Below are 14,978 nucleotides of genomic sequence, written 5' to 3' on the forward strand. Positions count from 1 at the left end.
TGGGTTGCAGAGAAAAAGAAATATGCTGGCAAAAAAATCCAATTGAGTAATTAAACAGCTCTTAATTTTCTGGCTTTATTTTTATGCTAACAAATTTGTTCTCTGAAAAGTGTCCACAAAGCCAAGTCTCTGATTAACACCTTTGTAGGGATGGTTTTTCACCTATTACTAAATTAAATTTGCTTCATTGGAAAGGCAGCAAGATGCATCCTCATTTCAATTTCTACTGAAATAAAACAGATTAACACCAGGAAACATTAACGCCACTGCATCCTTGCTGCTTTCTCATGTGGAAGTCTGTTTAATGTGAAAACAAGGTGATATCTAATTAGCACACAGGTAAGGAATTAAGAAAATCTTTATTTAAGGGTGAAGATGTTTCTCACAAAATCGTTGCCCCAATGCATCATTGAGATTCAAGCTGGAAAGATGATTTTAATATATCACTTGTACATTTTGTATTGCTCTTCTGGTGACAATGTAGTTTGTTTTTGTCAATTACCCTTTTAATAATAGGGTAAAGAAAATTAAGTGGATTTTTTTAAAGAAAACTATACTGTCAATATACTATTCAAACAAATTAAAATGGTAAAAGTTATTGTACTTCAAGTAAAAATAAAAGAGCAAAAATATCAATCCCAGTTTTGATTACTAAAATTAACAAAAAAAATGCATATAGCAAAGGATAGTTTCAATCTGCCTACCTCTGGGTTATGGGCCCAGCATGCTTCCATTGCAGTACTCTGCTGCACATGTAAGTGCAAGAGATCCTGAAGCACTCACTCATCATGGGAAAGTACCAATGTGTTTCTTCGTTGGTTGATGGAAGAAACATTTTACAAAAACTCTCCAGATTATTGACTTTTTAAAGTTTTTCTAGGAAACGTTCTAGATGTATGCTTATTAGCCTTTGTCAGTATGTACTTTTTGCGAAGTGTCTCTGTGGCGCAATCGGTTAGTGTGTCCGGCTACTAACCAAAAGGTTGGTGGTTCAATCCCAACCAGGGACGTAATTGACCTTATCAGATTTTGGTGATCTTTAAGTAGACAAGTCAAAATTTCAAACCCCCTGTTATGATGTAGGGTACCTGGCCTTCTCTGATGTAATCAGAGTTAGAATTGATTCAGTGATTTTATAAAAACAGCTAGGAAGCACAATTTAGCAGTGGGTTGCAGAGAAAAAGAAATATGCTGGCAAAAAAAATCCAATTGAGTGATTAAACAGCTCTTCATTTTCTGGCTTTATTTTTATGCTAACAAATTTGTTCTCTGAAAAGTGTCCACAAAGCCAAGTCTCTGATTAACACCTTTGTAGGGATGGTTTTTCACCTATTACTAAATTAAACTTGCTTCATTGGAAAGGCAGCAAGACGCATCCTCATTTCAATGTCTACTGAAATAATACAGGTTGACACCAGGAAACATTAACGCCACTGCATCCTTGCTGCTTTCTCATGTAGAAGTCTGTTTAATGTGAAAACAAGGTGATATCTAATTATCACACAGGTAAGGAATTAAGAAAATCTTTATTTAAGGGTGAAGATGTTTCTCACAAAATCGTTGCCCCAATGCATCATTGAAATTCAAGCTGGAAATATGATTTTAATATATCACTTGTACATTTTGTATTGCTCTTCTGGTGACAATGTAGTTTGTTTTTGTCAATTACCCTTTTAATAATAGGGTAAAGAAAATTAAGTGGATTTTTTAAAGAAAACTATACTGTCAATATACTATTAAAACAAATTAAAATGGTAAAAGTTATTGTACTTTAAGTAATAATAAAAGAGCAAAAATATCAATCCCAGTTTTGATTACTTAAATTAACAAAAAAAAATGCATATAGCAAAGGATAGTTTCAATCTGCCTACCTCTGGGTTATGGGCCCAGCATGCTTCCATTGCAGTACTCTGCTGCACATGTAAGTGCAAGAGATCCAGAAGCACTCACTCATCATGGGAAAGTACCAATGTGTTTCTTCATTGGTTGATGGAAGAAACATCTTACAAAAACTCTCCAGATTATTGACTTTTTAAAGTTTTTCTAGGAAACGTTCTAGATGTATGCTTATTAGACTTTGTCAGTATGTACTTTTTGCAAAGTGTCTCTGTGGCGCAATCGGTTAGTGTGTCCGGCTACTAACCAAAAGGTTGGTGGTTCAATCCCAACCAGGGACGTAATTGACCTTGTTATCGGATTTTGGTGATCTTTAAGTAGACAAGTCAAAATTTCAAACCCCCTGTTATGGTGTAGGGTACCTGGCCTTCTCTGATGTAATCAGAGTAAGATTTGATTCAGTGATTTTATAAAAACAGCTAGGAAGCACAATTTAGCAGTGGGTTGCAGAGAAAAAGAAATATGCTGCCGAGAAAAAGAAATATGCTGCCAAAAAAAATCCAATTGAGTGATTAAACAGCTCTTCATTTTCTGTCTTTATTTTTATGCTAACAAATTTGTTCTTTGAAAAGTGTCCACAAAGCCAAGTCTCTGATTAACACCTTTGTAGGGATGGTTTTTCACCTATTACTAAATTAAACTTGCTTCATTGGAAAGGCAGCAAGATGCATCCTCATTTCAATGTCTACTGAAATAATACAGGTTGACACCAGGAAACATTAACGCCACTGTATCCTTGCTGCTTTCTCATGTGGAAGTCTGTTTAATGTGAAAACAAGGTGATATCTAATTAGCACACAGGTAAGGAATTAAGAAAATCTTTATTTAAGGGTGAAGATGTTTCTCACAAAATCGTTGCCCCAATGCATCATTGAAATTCAAGCTGGAAAGATGATTTTAATATATCACTTGTACATTTTGTATTGCTCTTCTGGTGACAATGTAGTTTGTTTTTGTCAATTACCATTTTAATAATAGGGTAAAGAAAATTAAGTGGATTTTTGAAAGAAAACAATACTGTCAATATACTATTAAAACAAATTAAAATGGTAAAAGTTATTGTACTTTAAGTAAAAATAAAAGAGCCGAAATATCAATCCCAGTTTTGGATTACTTTAATTAACAAAAAAAAAATGCATATAGCAAAGGATAGTTTCAATCTGCCTACCGCTGGGTTATGGGCCCAGCATGCTTCCATTGCTGTACTCTGCTGCACATGTAAGTGCAAGAGATCCTGAAGCACTCACTCATCATGGGAAAGTACCAATGTGTTTCTTCGTTGGTTGATGGAAGAAACATCTTACAAAAACTCTCCAGATTATTGACTTTTTAAAGTTTTTCTAGGAAACGTTTTAGATGAATGCTTATTAGCCTTTGTCAGTATGGACTTTTGCAAAGTGTCTCTGTGGCGCAATCAGTTAGTGTGCACGGCTATTAACCAAAAGGTTGGTGGTTCAATCCCAACCAGGGACGTAATTGACCTTGTTATCAGATTTTGGTGATCTTTAAGTAGACAAGTCAAAATTTCAAACCCCCTCTTATGGTGTAGGGTACCTGGCCTTCTCTGATGTAATCAGATTTGATTCAGTGATTTTATAAAAACAGCTAGGAAGCACAATTTAGCAGTGGGTTGAAGAGAAAAAGAAATATGCTGGCAAAAAAATCCAATTGAGTGATTAAACAGCTCTTCATTTTCTGGCTTTATTTTTATGCTAACAAATTTGTTCTTTGAAAAGTGTCCACAAAGCCAAGTCTCTGATTAACACCTTTGTAGGGATGGTTTTTCACCTATTACTAAATTAAATTTGCTTCATTGGAAAGGCAGCAAGATGCATCCTCATTTCAATGTCTACTGAAATAATACGGGTTGACACCAGGAAACATTAACGCCACTGCATCCTTGCTGCTTTCTCATGTAGAAGTCTGTTTAATGTGAAAACAAGGTGATATCTAATTAGCACACAGGTAAGGAATTAAGAAAATCTTTATTTAAGGGTGAAGATGTTTCTCACAAAATCGTTGCCCCAATGCATCATTGAAATTCAAGCTGGAAAGATGATTTTAATATATCACTTGTACATTTTGTATTGCTCTTCTGGTGACAATGTAGTTTGTTTTTGTCAATTACCCTTTTAATAATAGGGTAAAGAAAATTAAGTGGATTTTTTAAAGAAAACTATACTGTCAATATACTATTAAAACAAATTAAAATGGTAAAAGTTATTGTACTTTAAGTAAAAATAAAAGAGCAAAAATATCAATCCCAGTTTTGATTACTTAAATTAACAAAAAAAAATGCATATAGCAAAGGATAGTTTCAATCTGCCTACCTCTGGGTTATGTTTCCATTGCAGTACTCTGCTGCACATGTAAGTGCAAGAGATCCTGAAGCACTCACTCATCAAGGGAAAGTACCAATGTGTTTCTTCGTTGGTTGATGGAAGAAACATCTTACAAAAACTCTCCAGATTATTGACTTTTTAAAGTTTTTCTAGGAAACGTTCTAGATGTATGCTTATTAGCCTTTGTCAGTATGCACTTTTTACAAAGTGTCTCTGTGGCACAATCGGTTAGTGTGTCTGGCTACTAACCAAAAGGTTGGTGGTTCAATCCCACCCAGGGACGTAATTGACCTTGTTATCAGATTTTGGTGATCTTTAAGTAGACAAGTCAAAATTTCAAACCCCCTGTTATGGTGTAGGGTACCTGGCCTTCTCTGATGTAATCAGAGTTAGATTTGATTCAGTGATTTTATAAAAACAGATAGGAAGCACAATTTAGCAGTGGGTTGCAGAGAAAAAGAAATATGCTGGCAAAAAAAATCCAATTGAGTGATTAAACAGCTCTTCATTTTCTGGCTTTATTTTTATGCTAACAAATTTGTTCTCTGAAAAGTGTCCACAAAGCCAAGTCTCTGATTAACACCTTTGTAGGGATGGTTTTTCACCTATTACTAAATTAAACTTGCTTCATTGGAAAGGCAGCAAGATGCATCCTCATTTAAATTTCTACTGAAATAATACAGATTGACACCAGGAAACATTAACGCCACTGCATCCTTGCTGCTTTCTCATGTGGAAGTCTGTTTAATGTGAAAACAAGGTGATATCTAATTAGCACACAGGTAAGGAATGAAGAAAATCTTTATTTAAGGGTGAAGATGTTTCTCACAAAATCGTTGCCCCAATGCATCATTGAGATTCAAGCTGGAAAGATGATTTTAATATATCACTTGTACATTTTGTATTGCTCTTCTGGTGACAATGTAGTTTGTTTTTGTCAACTACCCTTTTAATAATAGGGTAAAGAAAATTAAGTGGATTTTTTTAAAGAAAACTATACTGTCAATATACTATTCAAACAAATTGAAATGGTAAAAGTTATTGTACTTCAAGTAAAAATAAAAGAGCAAAAATATCAATCCCAGTTTTGATTACTTAAATTAACAAAAAAAATGCATATAGCAAAGGATAGTTTCAATCTGCCTACCTCTGGGTTATGGGCCCAGCATGCTTCCATTGCAGTACTCTGCTGCACATGTAAGTGCAAGAGATCCTGAAGCACTCACTCATCATGGGAAAGTACCAATGTGTTTCTTTGTTGGTTGATGGAAGAAACATTTTACAAAAACTCTCCAGATTATTGACTTTTTAAAGTTTTTCTAGGAAACGTTCTAGATGTATGCTTATTAGCCTTTGTCAGTATGTACTTTTTGCGAAGTGTCTCTGTGGCGCAATCGGTTAGTGTGTTCGGCTATTAACCAAAAGGTTGGTGGTTCAATCCCACCCAGGGACGTAATTGACCTTGTGATCAGATTTTCCAGCGTGTTTTGTTTGCGCCTTTGCAAATGTCTTACATCGACAAACTTATTTAGTACTATTTTGCAAATAGGGTTAAATTGTTGCAACATTGTGTTCCCTAATTGCTTGATTTTTTAAATGCAACAATTGATAAAGACACCTGATAACTGCTCTGTGGAGTCTTATTTTGCGTCTACTTCTTATCTACATTTAATTCCCTACCTCTAATCAAGGCATTTTTAAATGCTGGGGTCTGCCAGGACGTGAGGCCTACCTAGACTTTAGATCTGAATTTGAATGTACTTGTGAACTAACTTAATTTCCTACTTCTAAATTCATTCCTAAATTCACTACTTACATGAATCCTGTAGTTGGGCATTTTGGGACTTCGATTGTGGGCATTGTTTTGTGTCCAGACCAGCAGCAGGTGGTGTGCATTTGCTGGAAAGGCATCGAAGACCTCCGATATGCTGCATCTCCTGATGTGTGTCTACCTCAAGTGACTGTCAGCAAATGCCTGCTAGATACCCCATTCCAAGCTGATTGTGACATCACGGAACATGCATCATAGAACAGGCATGCTAGAACATGGGTCTTCAACCTGCGACCCTCCAGCTGCTGTGGAACTACACATCCCAGCATGCCCTGCCTCAGTTTTAGCATACCTTAATAGCAAAACTGTGGCAGGGCATGCTGGGATGTGTAGTTTCACAGCAGCTGGAGGGCCACAGGATGAAGACCCATGTGCTAGAGCCAAGCCGCAGGTACATTGAATGCTAGCAAGCTGAATGTTTAAATCCTTTTTGTTCCGCAGCATTCCAATGCGGAAGATTCCATGGAACCAGAGATTATTCCATTGAGAAGGACATGCTGCCTGGATGACTGCACTGTGCAAATTAAGTCACGGAGCCAGTTGGCTTGTGGGTGGCTCTGGTGACTGGGTGGTTGGGTGGGCGGTGTGTCGGAGGTGGAGCACATGCAAATGAATGTGTATCATCCAGCTAGTGAGAGTGAAAACTCATGCAGGAGTGTGCCTGCTTGTCAGTGGGTTATGCACCTTGCCAGACGTCAAATCTACATGGAGCAGCTGGAGGGGACAAGAGCAGGTTTGCAAAATATAGATAGAAGAGCATATATGCTGGCGCATTCTCCATGATTGTGTAAGCTTATGTTTTGGTGCACTGCACTTTCCTCCACTAAGTTTTAGCTATTTTGGTTAAACGCAAGTGTAGTTGCTTCTCGCCCTTTTGGCTGTGATCTTGTATCGTGGTTGAAGAGTCTGCTGGAGGGATTGTTTTCTTCATTGGCGAGAGACTGAAGATATTCCAGGATGGAAGGCTTGGGAACACTATCCGTTTTTAAGTTGTGGAAGAGTTGAAAGACCGGATTGGACTACATTCTATAGTAAAGGATATCTTTGTATTTATTAATCCTCCCTTTATATGTGTCTGTCTTTCAATAAAGCTTCGGGCTTGTGATTCCCTCACCCTCTTACACTCCACACCCATAGCCTTATTAACTGTTGTATTATTGTATTCCATTGAGAAGGACATGTTGCCTGGATGACTACACTGTGCAAATTAAATCACGGAGCCAGTTGGCTTGTGGGTGGCTCTGGTCACTGGGTGGTTGGGTGGGTGGTGTGTCGGAGGTGGAGCACATGCAAATGATTGTGTATCATCCAGCTAGTGAGAGAGAAAACTCATGCAGGAGTGTGCCTGCTTGTCAGTGGGTTATGCACCTTTCCAGACGTCAAATCTACATGGAGCAGCTGGAGAGGACAAGAGCAGGTTTGCAAAATATAGACAGAAGAGCTCTCCAGCCTAGTTTGCTGTCTGTTTCCACTTCTCTTTTCTTGAGCCGCTCCCTTCTATGCCCTTGCGCACTATCCTGACTTCTCCCATCTGCTTACTTTGTGCCTTCCAACGCACAATGCGAACTACAGGTAGTGCTGCAGGGCCCACACCCTTTTACTTGCCACACAGAGCAGCTCTGGAGCTGTTACAGTGCCCAGCTTCTGCAAGAAATCAGCTTGAATGCTTCAGGGGCTGGGGCATAGCCAACATGAGCCCCACACCGAAGGAGGGTGGAGGTGTTTAATGCGAACTAGGGGTCATCCAAGCGCCACAAAAGGCCGCCATGTCCTGCATGCCCCTTTTCTCTTTTCATATGCAGACGAGGGTTGAAGCCAACTTTGACCCACTGCTTGGATGACATCACCATATGCAAATCCATCTGCTGCAGGCCTTCCCCCAGGAATGCTTGCACTAGTTGTTGCATTTGGTTTGTTGTTTGGGGGTGCTTCAGTATTAGGCAGCCTTCTGCCCTCCCATGTTCATCTGAAAATATGTGTTCTCCCTGCAGTTGTTGTCCCCAGATGAGAGTTCCCTTGTGCTGCCTCAGTTGAATCTTCTTTACTTGACAGAGATGTGCCTGAGCAGCGGCCCTCCCTAGCCCTATCCCAAATCATACTTATTTTGCATAGGAGATATCATGGTAATGAAGACTGTTATCCCAGGGTGAGGTTCATTCATTGCATTCTGGGTATGCTGACCCCTGTGATTTCCCCAAATGTGGGAAACTCGACTTCATTATTTGTGGTAGTGGGGGACTGTGTTTGTGCTTTCCTCTGGTCAGCTCTGGTAAAAGTCAGATTTATTTGTCTCAGATCTTCCTCTAGCCTTGTTCTTCTTTCGAGAGTTCCCTTGTGCTGACTCAGTTGGATCTCCTTCACTTGACAGGGAAGTGCCCGAGCAGCGACCCTACCCAGCTCTAGCCCAACTCCTACTTACCTGCCAGGTGAGATACTATGATCATGAAGGTGCTTCTCCCAGGGCAAGGCTCACCCATTGCACTCTGGGTGTGCTGCTCTTGCGATTTCCCCAAATGTGGGAAACTTGACTGCATAATTTGTGTTTCCCCTGGTCGGCTCTCGTATAATTCAGATCTCTTTGTCTCAGGTCTCTCTCCAGCCTAGTTTGCTGTCTGTTTCCACTTCTCTTTTCTTGAGCCGCTCCCTTCTATGCCCTTGTGCACTATCCCAGGATAATTATTGTAGCTGGTCTGCGGGTAACAGCTCTCAGATCCACTTCTAGAAAAAATGCAACAATGTAATTTGAGTGACAAACTGCAGAGAGGAACCCTTTCTGTGACTGCTGCACAGGGATCACACAAACTCTATTCATAGGGCTGACTTCACTTAGGGGAGATGTTCTCGCCCCGCAAAGAAGTGCGAGTATATACCGCACTTACGGTACCATTGGATTTACAGATATTTTCTTGCAATACACTATGGGGGTCATTCTGAGTTGATTGCTCGCTAGCAGTTTTTAGCAGCCTTAAAACGGTGGAGTTAACATATCTCACGTGGAAGGTGGTCATGTTATTAGCCTTGGCTTCGGCTAGGCGAGTGTCGGAATTAGCGGCTTTGTCACATAAAAGCCCATATTTGGTGTTCCATGTGGATAGAGCGGAATTGCGGACCCATCCTCAATTCCTACCAAAAGTGGTCTCATCTTTTCATATGAACCAACCTATTGTGGTGCCTTTGGCTACGCGTGACTTGGAGGATTCCGAGTTACTTGATGTGGTCAGGGCTTTGAAAATTTACGTGGCCAGGACGGCTAGAGTCAGGAAAACTGAAGCGCTGTTTGTCCTGTATGCAACCAACAAGATTGGTGCCCCTGCTTCAAAGCAGGCTATTGCTCGCTGGATTTGTAACACGATTCAGCAAGCGCATTCTATGGCTGGATTGCAGTTACCGAAATCGGTCTAGGCCCATTCCACGAGGAAAGTGGGCTCTTCTTGGGCGGCTGCCCGAGGGGTCTCGGCACTACAGCTGTGTCAAGCTGCTACTTGGTCAGGTTCAAACACCTTTTCAAAATACTATAAGTTTGATACCCTGGCTGAGGAGGAACTCATGTTTGCTCAATCGGTGCTGCAGAGTCATCCGCACTCTCCCGCCCGTTTTGGAGCTTTGGTATAATCCCCATGTTCCTTACGGAGTCCCCAGCATCCTCTAGGACGTTAGAGAAAATAAGATTTTAAACCTACCGGTAAATCTTTTTCTCGTAGTCCGTAGAGGATGCTGGGCGCCCGTCCCAACTGCGGACTACTTCTGCAATACTTGTATATAGTTATTGCTTCAATAAGGGTTATGTTATAGTTGCATCGGTCCTGCACTGATGCTGCAGTATGTTGTTTTTTCGTACTTATAACTGGGTAGTTTATCACAAGTTATACGGTGTGATTGGTGTGGCTGGTATGAATCTTGCCCTGGATTAACAAAATCCTTTCCTCATACTGTCAGTCTCCTCTGGGCACAGTTTCTCTAACTGTGGCATAGAGGCGCATAGAGGGAGGAGCCAGTGCACACCCAGAACTAAAGTCTTTCTTAAAGTGCCCATGTCTCCTGCGGAGCCCGTCTATCCCCATGGTCCTTACGGAGTCCCCAGCACCCTCTACGGACTACGAGAAAAAGATTTACCGTAGGTTTAAAATCTTATTTTCTACTTTATTCTTTTCTATCCTAGTTTATTACGACCAACTCTCATACAAGGAGTTTGATATTCTACTACCTGCATGCAATTTAAATTGCTTAAATTGTTTATATGGTTGATTTGTCCTTCACAACCCATAATCTGCAACTTGGATGTACTTGTGTCATTGAAAATCTTATAATAAAAATGTTTATATATTGAAAAAAAAAGTTATAAGACATATGCATTCAATATTTGAAGAAACAAAATAATATAAAGCTATGTATTGGGTTTCACTAACAAGCACATTGGAAGACTTGACTACTGTTAAAAGACATGTATTACATGGTATAGAGCAGGCCTGGCCAACCTGTGGCTCTCCAGATGTTGTGAAACTACACATCCCAGCATGCCCTGCCACAGTTTTAGCATTCCCTAATAGCAAAACTGTGGCAAGGCATGATGGGATTTGTAGTTTTACAACAGCTGGAGAGCCACAGGTTGGCCAGGCCTGGTATAGAGCCACAAACCACAATGTAGTAAAATAAAAACAAACTTACATGTGTATCAAACCTATGTGAGGCTTACATTGATAGTGCAAGATCAACACTCTATCAACTGTGCAAACTAGACTGCACATAAATGCCATAAAATTTATCTGAGATTTTAGTAAATAAGGCCCGTTGCTGTCCGGGTCACACAGCCGTCACGCCCCGCCCCCATACGGTCCGGTCATGTCTGCGTTGTCCTGACTGTGCCCCCAAAATGGCGGCACAACGCCGCTGGCCCGACTCCTCCTGTCCAGTGACCGCCTCTGCCTGTCAATCAGGCAGAGGCGCTCACAGGGCAGAGATGCTGATCGCATCCTGGCATGTGCCGGTGCACTGTGGCACCAGCACACACGCACTTCAGACCTGATCTCCTGTTGTGTGAATATGCACAGCAGGGATCAGGTCTTAATTAGGCCCTATATACAGCTGTCAGTGAAGCAGTGATGTGCTGATGTCAGTGAAGCAGTGATGTGCTGCTGTCAGCGAGGCAGTGATGTGCTGCTGTCAGCGAGGCAGGGATGTGCTGCTATAAGTGAGGCAGGGATGTGCTGCCGTCAATGAGGCAGGGATGTGCTGCCGTCAATGTTGCAGGGATGTGTTGCTGTCAACGTTGCAGGGATGTGCTGCTGTCAGTGAAGCAGGAATGTGCTGCTGCAGTGAGGCAGAGATATGCTGCCCACTATCTCCCTATCACCCCTGCCTGAGTCACACACTTTCCCTGTCACCCCTGCCTCAGTTACCCACTATCTCCCAGTCACCGCTGCCTCAGTCAACCACTATACCTGCGACCCCTGCCTCAGTCACCCACTATCCCTGTCACCCCTGCCTCAGTCACCCACTGTCACCCTATCACCCCTGCTTCAGTCACCCACTATCCCTGTCAACCCTGCCTCAGTCTCTTACTGTCCCTGTCACCCCTGCCACAGTCATCCACTATCTCCCTATCATCCCTGCCTTATTCATTTATTATCCCTGTCACCCACTTTCTTCCCATACTTACCCAACCCCTTCCTATCACCCCTCCCTCAGTAACCCACTATCTCCCTGTCACCCCTGCCTCAGTCAACCACTATCACTGTCACCCCTGCATCAGTCACCCACTATCTCCCAGTCACCCCGGCTTCAGTCACCCACTATCTCCCACTCATACATGCTTCAGTCACCCACTATCTCCCAGTCATCCCTGCCTCAGTCACCTACTGACACCAGTGCAGATATTTCTGCTGCAGCCTCTCCACTCTCCAGCGTGAACGTCCTGACGACTGAGGAAATCCGCTTCCCAGTTGAGGACTCCGGGAATGAACACTGCCGATATTGCTGGCAGATGACGTTCTACCCAACTGAGGATTTTTGATACTTCCAGCTTTGCCATGCAGTTTCGAGTGCCGACTTGATGATTTGTGTACACTACCGTGGTGGCGTTGTCCGATTGTACTTGAACAGGCCTGTTCTGTACTAGAGGCAGGGCCAGTATCAATGAATTGAACACTGCCCACAATTCCAGAATGTTTATCGGGAGGAGAGATTCCTCCCTGGTCCACCGATGGTGAAGGGTCGTCATCACGGCCATGACCTTGGTGAATTTCTGAGGTGCCGTGGCCAAACCAGAAGGCAGGACCTGAAATCCAAAAACTAACCAGGCACAACACTGCTTAGCTTCCAACATCAGATGAGATTGGACATATCCATTGTGATGCGGCTGTAGATGATTTTTGCTGTTTCTAACTTCTACATCAATGAATAAGTTTCAAAATAGAATGCATCAAGAGAACGGTGTTGGTAGTATAAAACTACCTACAGCACCTGGTATTCCCAGGTGGTCTCACATCCAAGAACAAACCAGGCCTAAGATCAGGTGATATTGGGCATATACAGTGTGGTGTGGCTGTAGATGAGCTTAGTGGTTTCTGTTAGAGTTCTTCTACTTCTAACTACTAGTACATAAATGAATAAGCGGCCGATTTATTAAACCCGGTGAAATTATAATTTGCATGGTGATAAAGTACCAGCCAATCAGCTCCTAATTGCCATGTCACAGGCTGGGTTTGAAAAATGACAGTTAGGAGCTGACTGGCTGGTACTTTATCACCTTGCACTTTATCAGTTCACCAGGCTTAATAGATCTGCCCCAATGTTTCAAAATGGAATGCATCAAGAGAACGGTGTTGGTATTGTAAAAATACACACAGCTCCTGGTATTTCCTGGTGGTCTCCCATCCAAGTACTAAAACCAGGACCAATACTGCTCAGCTTCCATGATCAGGAGAGATTGGGCAAATCCAGTGTGCTGTGGCTGTAGATGAGCTGGTGGTTTCTGTTAGAGCTTTTCTACTTCTAACTTCTGGTACATAAAAGAATACGTGTAAAAATTAAATGTACCAAGAAAAGGGTGTTGGTAGTTTAAAAACACCTAAAGAATCTGATAATACATGGATGGGAGACTGCTTGGTAGTAACAAAGTCCAATACTGCTTTGCTTCAAAGATCAAATGAGATTGGGCATATCCAGTGTGGTGTGGCTTTAGATAAGCTTTGTGGTTTCTGTTAGAGCTCTTCTACTTCTAACTACTGGTACATGGGCCCTCATTCCGAGTTGATCGCTCGGTAATTTTCATCGCATCGCAGTGAAATTCCGCTTAGTACGCATGCGCAATATTCGCACTGCGACTGCGCCAAGTAATTTAACAATGAAGATAGTATTTTTACTCACGGCTTTTTCTTCGCTCCGGCGATCGTAGTGTGATTGACAGGAAATGGGTGTTACTGGGCGGAAACACAGCGTTTTATGGGCGTGTGGATCAAAACGCTACCATTTCCGGAAAAAACGCAGGAGTGGCCGGAGAAACGGGGGAGTGTCTGGGCGAACGCTGGGTGTGTTTGTGACGTCAAACCAGGAACGACAAGCACTGAACTGATCGCAGATGCCGAGTAAGTCTGAAGCTACTCTGAAACTGCTAAGTAGTTTGTAATCGCAATATTGCGAATACATCGTTCGCAATTTTAAGAAGCTAAGATTCACTCCCAGTAGGCGGCGGCTTAGCGTGTGTAACTCTGCTAAAATCGCCTTGCGAGCGATCAACTCGGAATGAGGGCCATTAATGAATATGTATAAGGTTGTAGTTTATCCAATATGCCTTTACTACCTTACCTTACCTCCCCCCCCCTCCTCTCCCCTCCTTATTGCTTCCTTTGTTCTCTCCTCCTCGTGTGTGCGTTATTTGTTTTCTCATACGTCCTAGAGGATGCTGGGATCACATTAAGAACCATGGGGTATAGACGGGATCCGCAGGAGACATGGGCACTTTAAGACTTTCAAAGGGTGTGAACTGTCTCCTCCCTCTATGCCCCTCCTCCAGACTCCAGTTTTAGAATTGTGCCCAGTGAGACTGGATGCACTACAGGGGAGCTCTACTGAGTTTCTCTGAAAAGACTTATGTTAGTTTTTCTTATTTTCAGGGAGGCTGCTGGCAACAGTCTCCCTGCTTCGTGGGACTTAGGGGAGAGAAGTATGACCAACTTCTAGTGAGTTCAATGGCTCTACTTCTGGCTGACAGGACACCATTAGCTCCTGAGGGTGCTGATCGCTGGGTACGCCTAGATGCCCACTCCCGTAGCCTGCCGTCACCCCCTTACAGAGCCAGAAGTCAGAAGACAGGCGAGTAGCAGAAGAACAGATGGCATTCTGAGGTACCACGCAGCGAGCGGAATGCTGTGCGCCATGCTCCCACACAAACACAGGCACTGCAGGGTGCAGGGCGTGGGGGGGGGGCACCCTGGGCAGCATAAATTCCTCACAAAAGGCTGGCAAAAGTGGACATTAGTACCTGAGCACTGTCCTTACCCCACCAGCGTAATTAATTATTTGTTTCTGAGCGGGACAGAAGCGTGCCATTACAGCGGCGGGGCTTCTTCCTCACCTCACCAGCACATCTATAGAGCGTTACAAGTCTATCACTATAGAGTTTATTATTTCCCAGACTGTGTACTTTTGACGCTGGGTTGTGAGCTGAAAAATCCCATTTGTCCCTCTGACAGATTTACTGTAGGTCTATCCCCCATAAGCCTATGTGTCTGTGGGTACTTGGTACATGTGTGTCAACATGTCGGTGGCTGAATGTTTTTCCCAAGAGGAAACTATATTAGGAATGCAGACATATGATGGTGGCCCTGTTGGCACCACCAATAACTGACTGGGTGAAAGTTTCAGTAATATCAGAGTGAGGTTGGATAAATCTGTGTCCCAGACACAGACGT

At 42.4% G+C, this 14,978-nt stretch overlaps 3 non-coding genes across 3 annotated transcripts; all 3 read left to right on the top strand.

Annotated features, from left to right (window-relative positions):
• The first annotated feature begins 4,447 nt into the window (after positions 1-4,447).
• TRNAS-ACU (transfer RNA serine (anticodon ACU)) lies at positions 4,448-4,521 on the top strand. The gene has a single exon. It is a non-coding gene; the product is annotated as a tRNA-Ser (tRNA).
• Positions 4,522-8,164: 3,643 nt separating this feature from the next.
• On the top strand, positions 8,165-8,328 carry LOC134899154 (U1 spliceosomal RNA). Its single transcript, XR_010172836.1, has one exon. It is a non-coding gene; the product is annotated as a U1 spliceosomal RNA (small nuclear RNA).
• Positions 8,329-8,480: 152 nt separating this feature from the next.
• Positions 8,481-8,643, top strand: LOC134899275 (U1 spliceosomal RNA). Its single transcript, XR_010172955.1, has one exon. It is a non-coding gene; the product is annotated as a U1 spliceosomal RNA (small nuclear RNA).
• Positions 8,644-14,978: the final 6,335 nt, after the last annotated feature.

Source organism: Pseudophryne corroboree, chromosome 3 (genome assembly GCF_028390025.1).
Source record: "Pseudophryne corroboree isolate aPseCor3 chromosome 3, aPseCor3.hap2, whole genome shotgun sequence".
NCBI lineage: Eukaryota > Metazoa > Chordata > Amphibia > Anura > Myobatrachidae > Pseudophryne > Pseudophryne corroboree.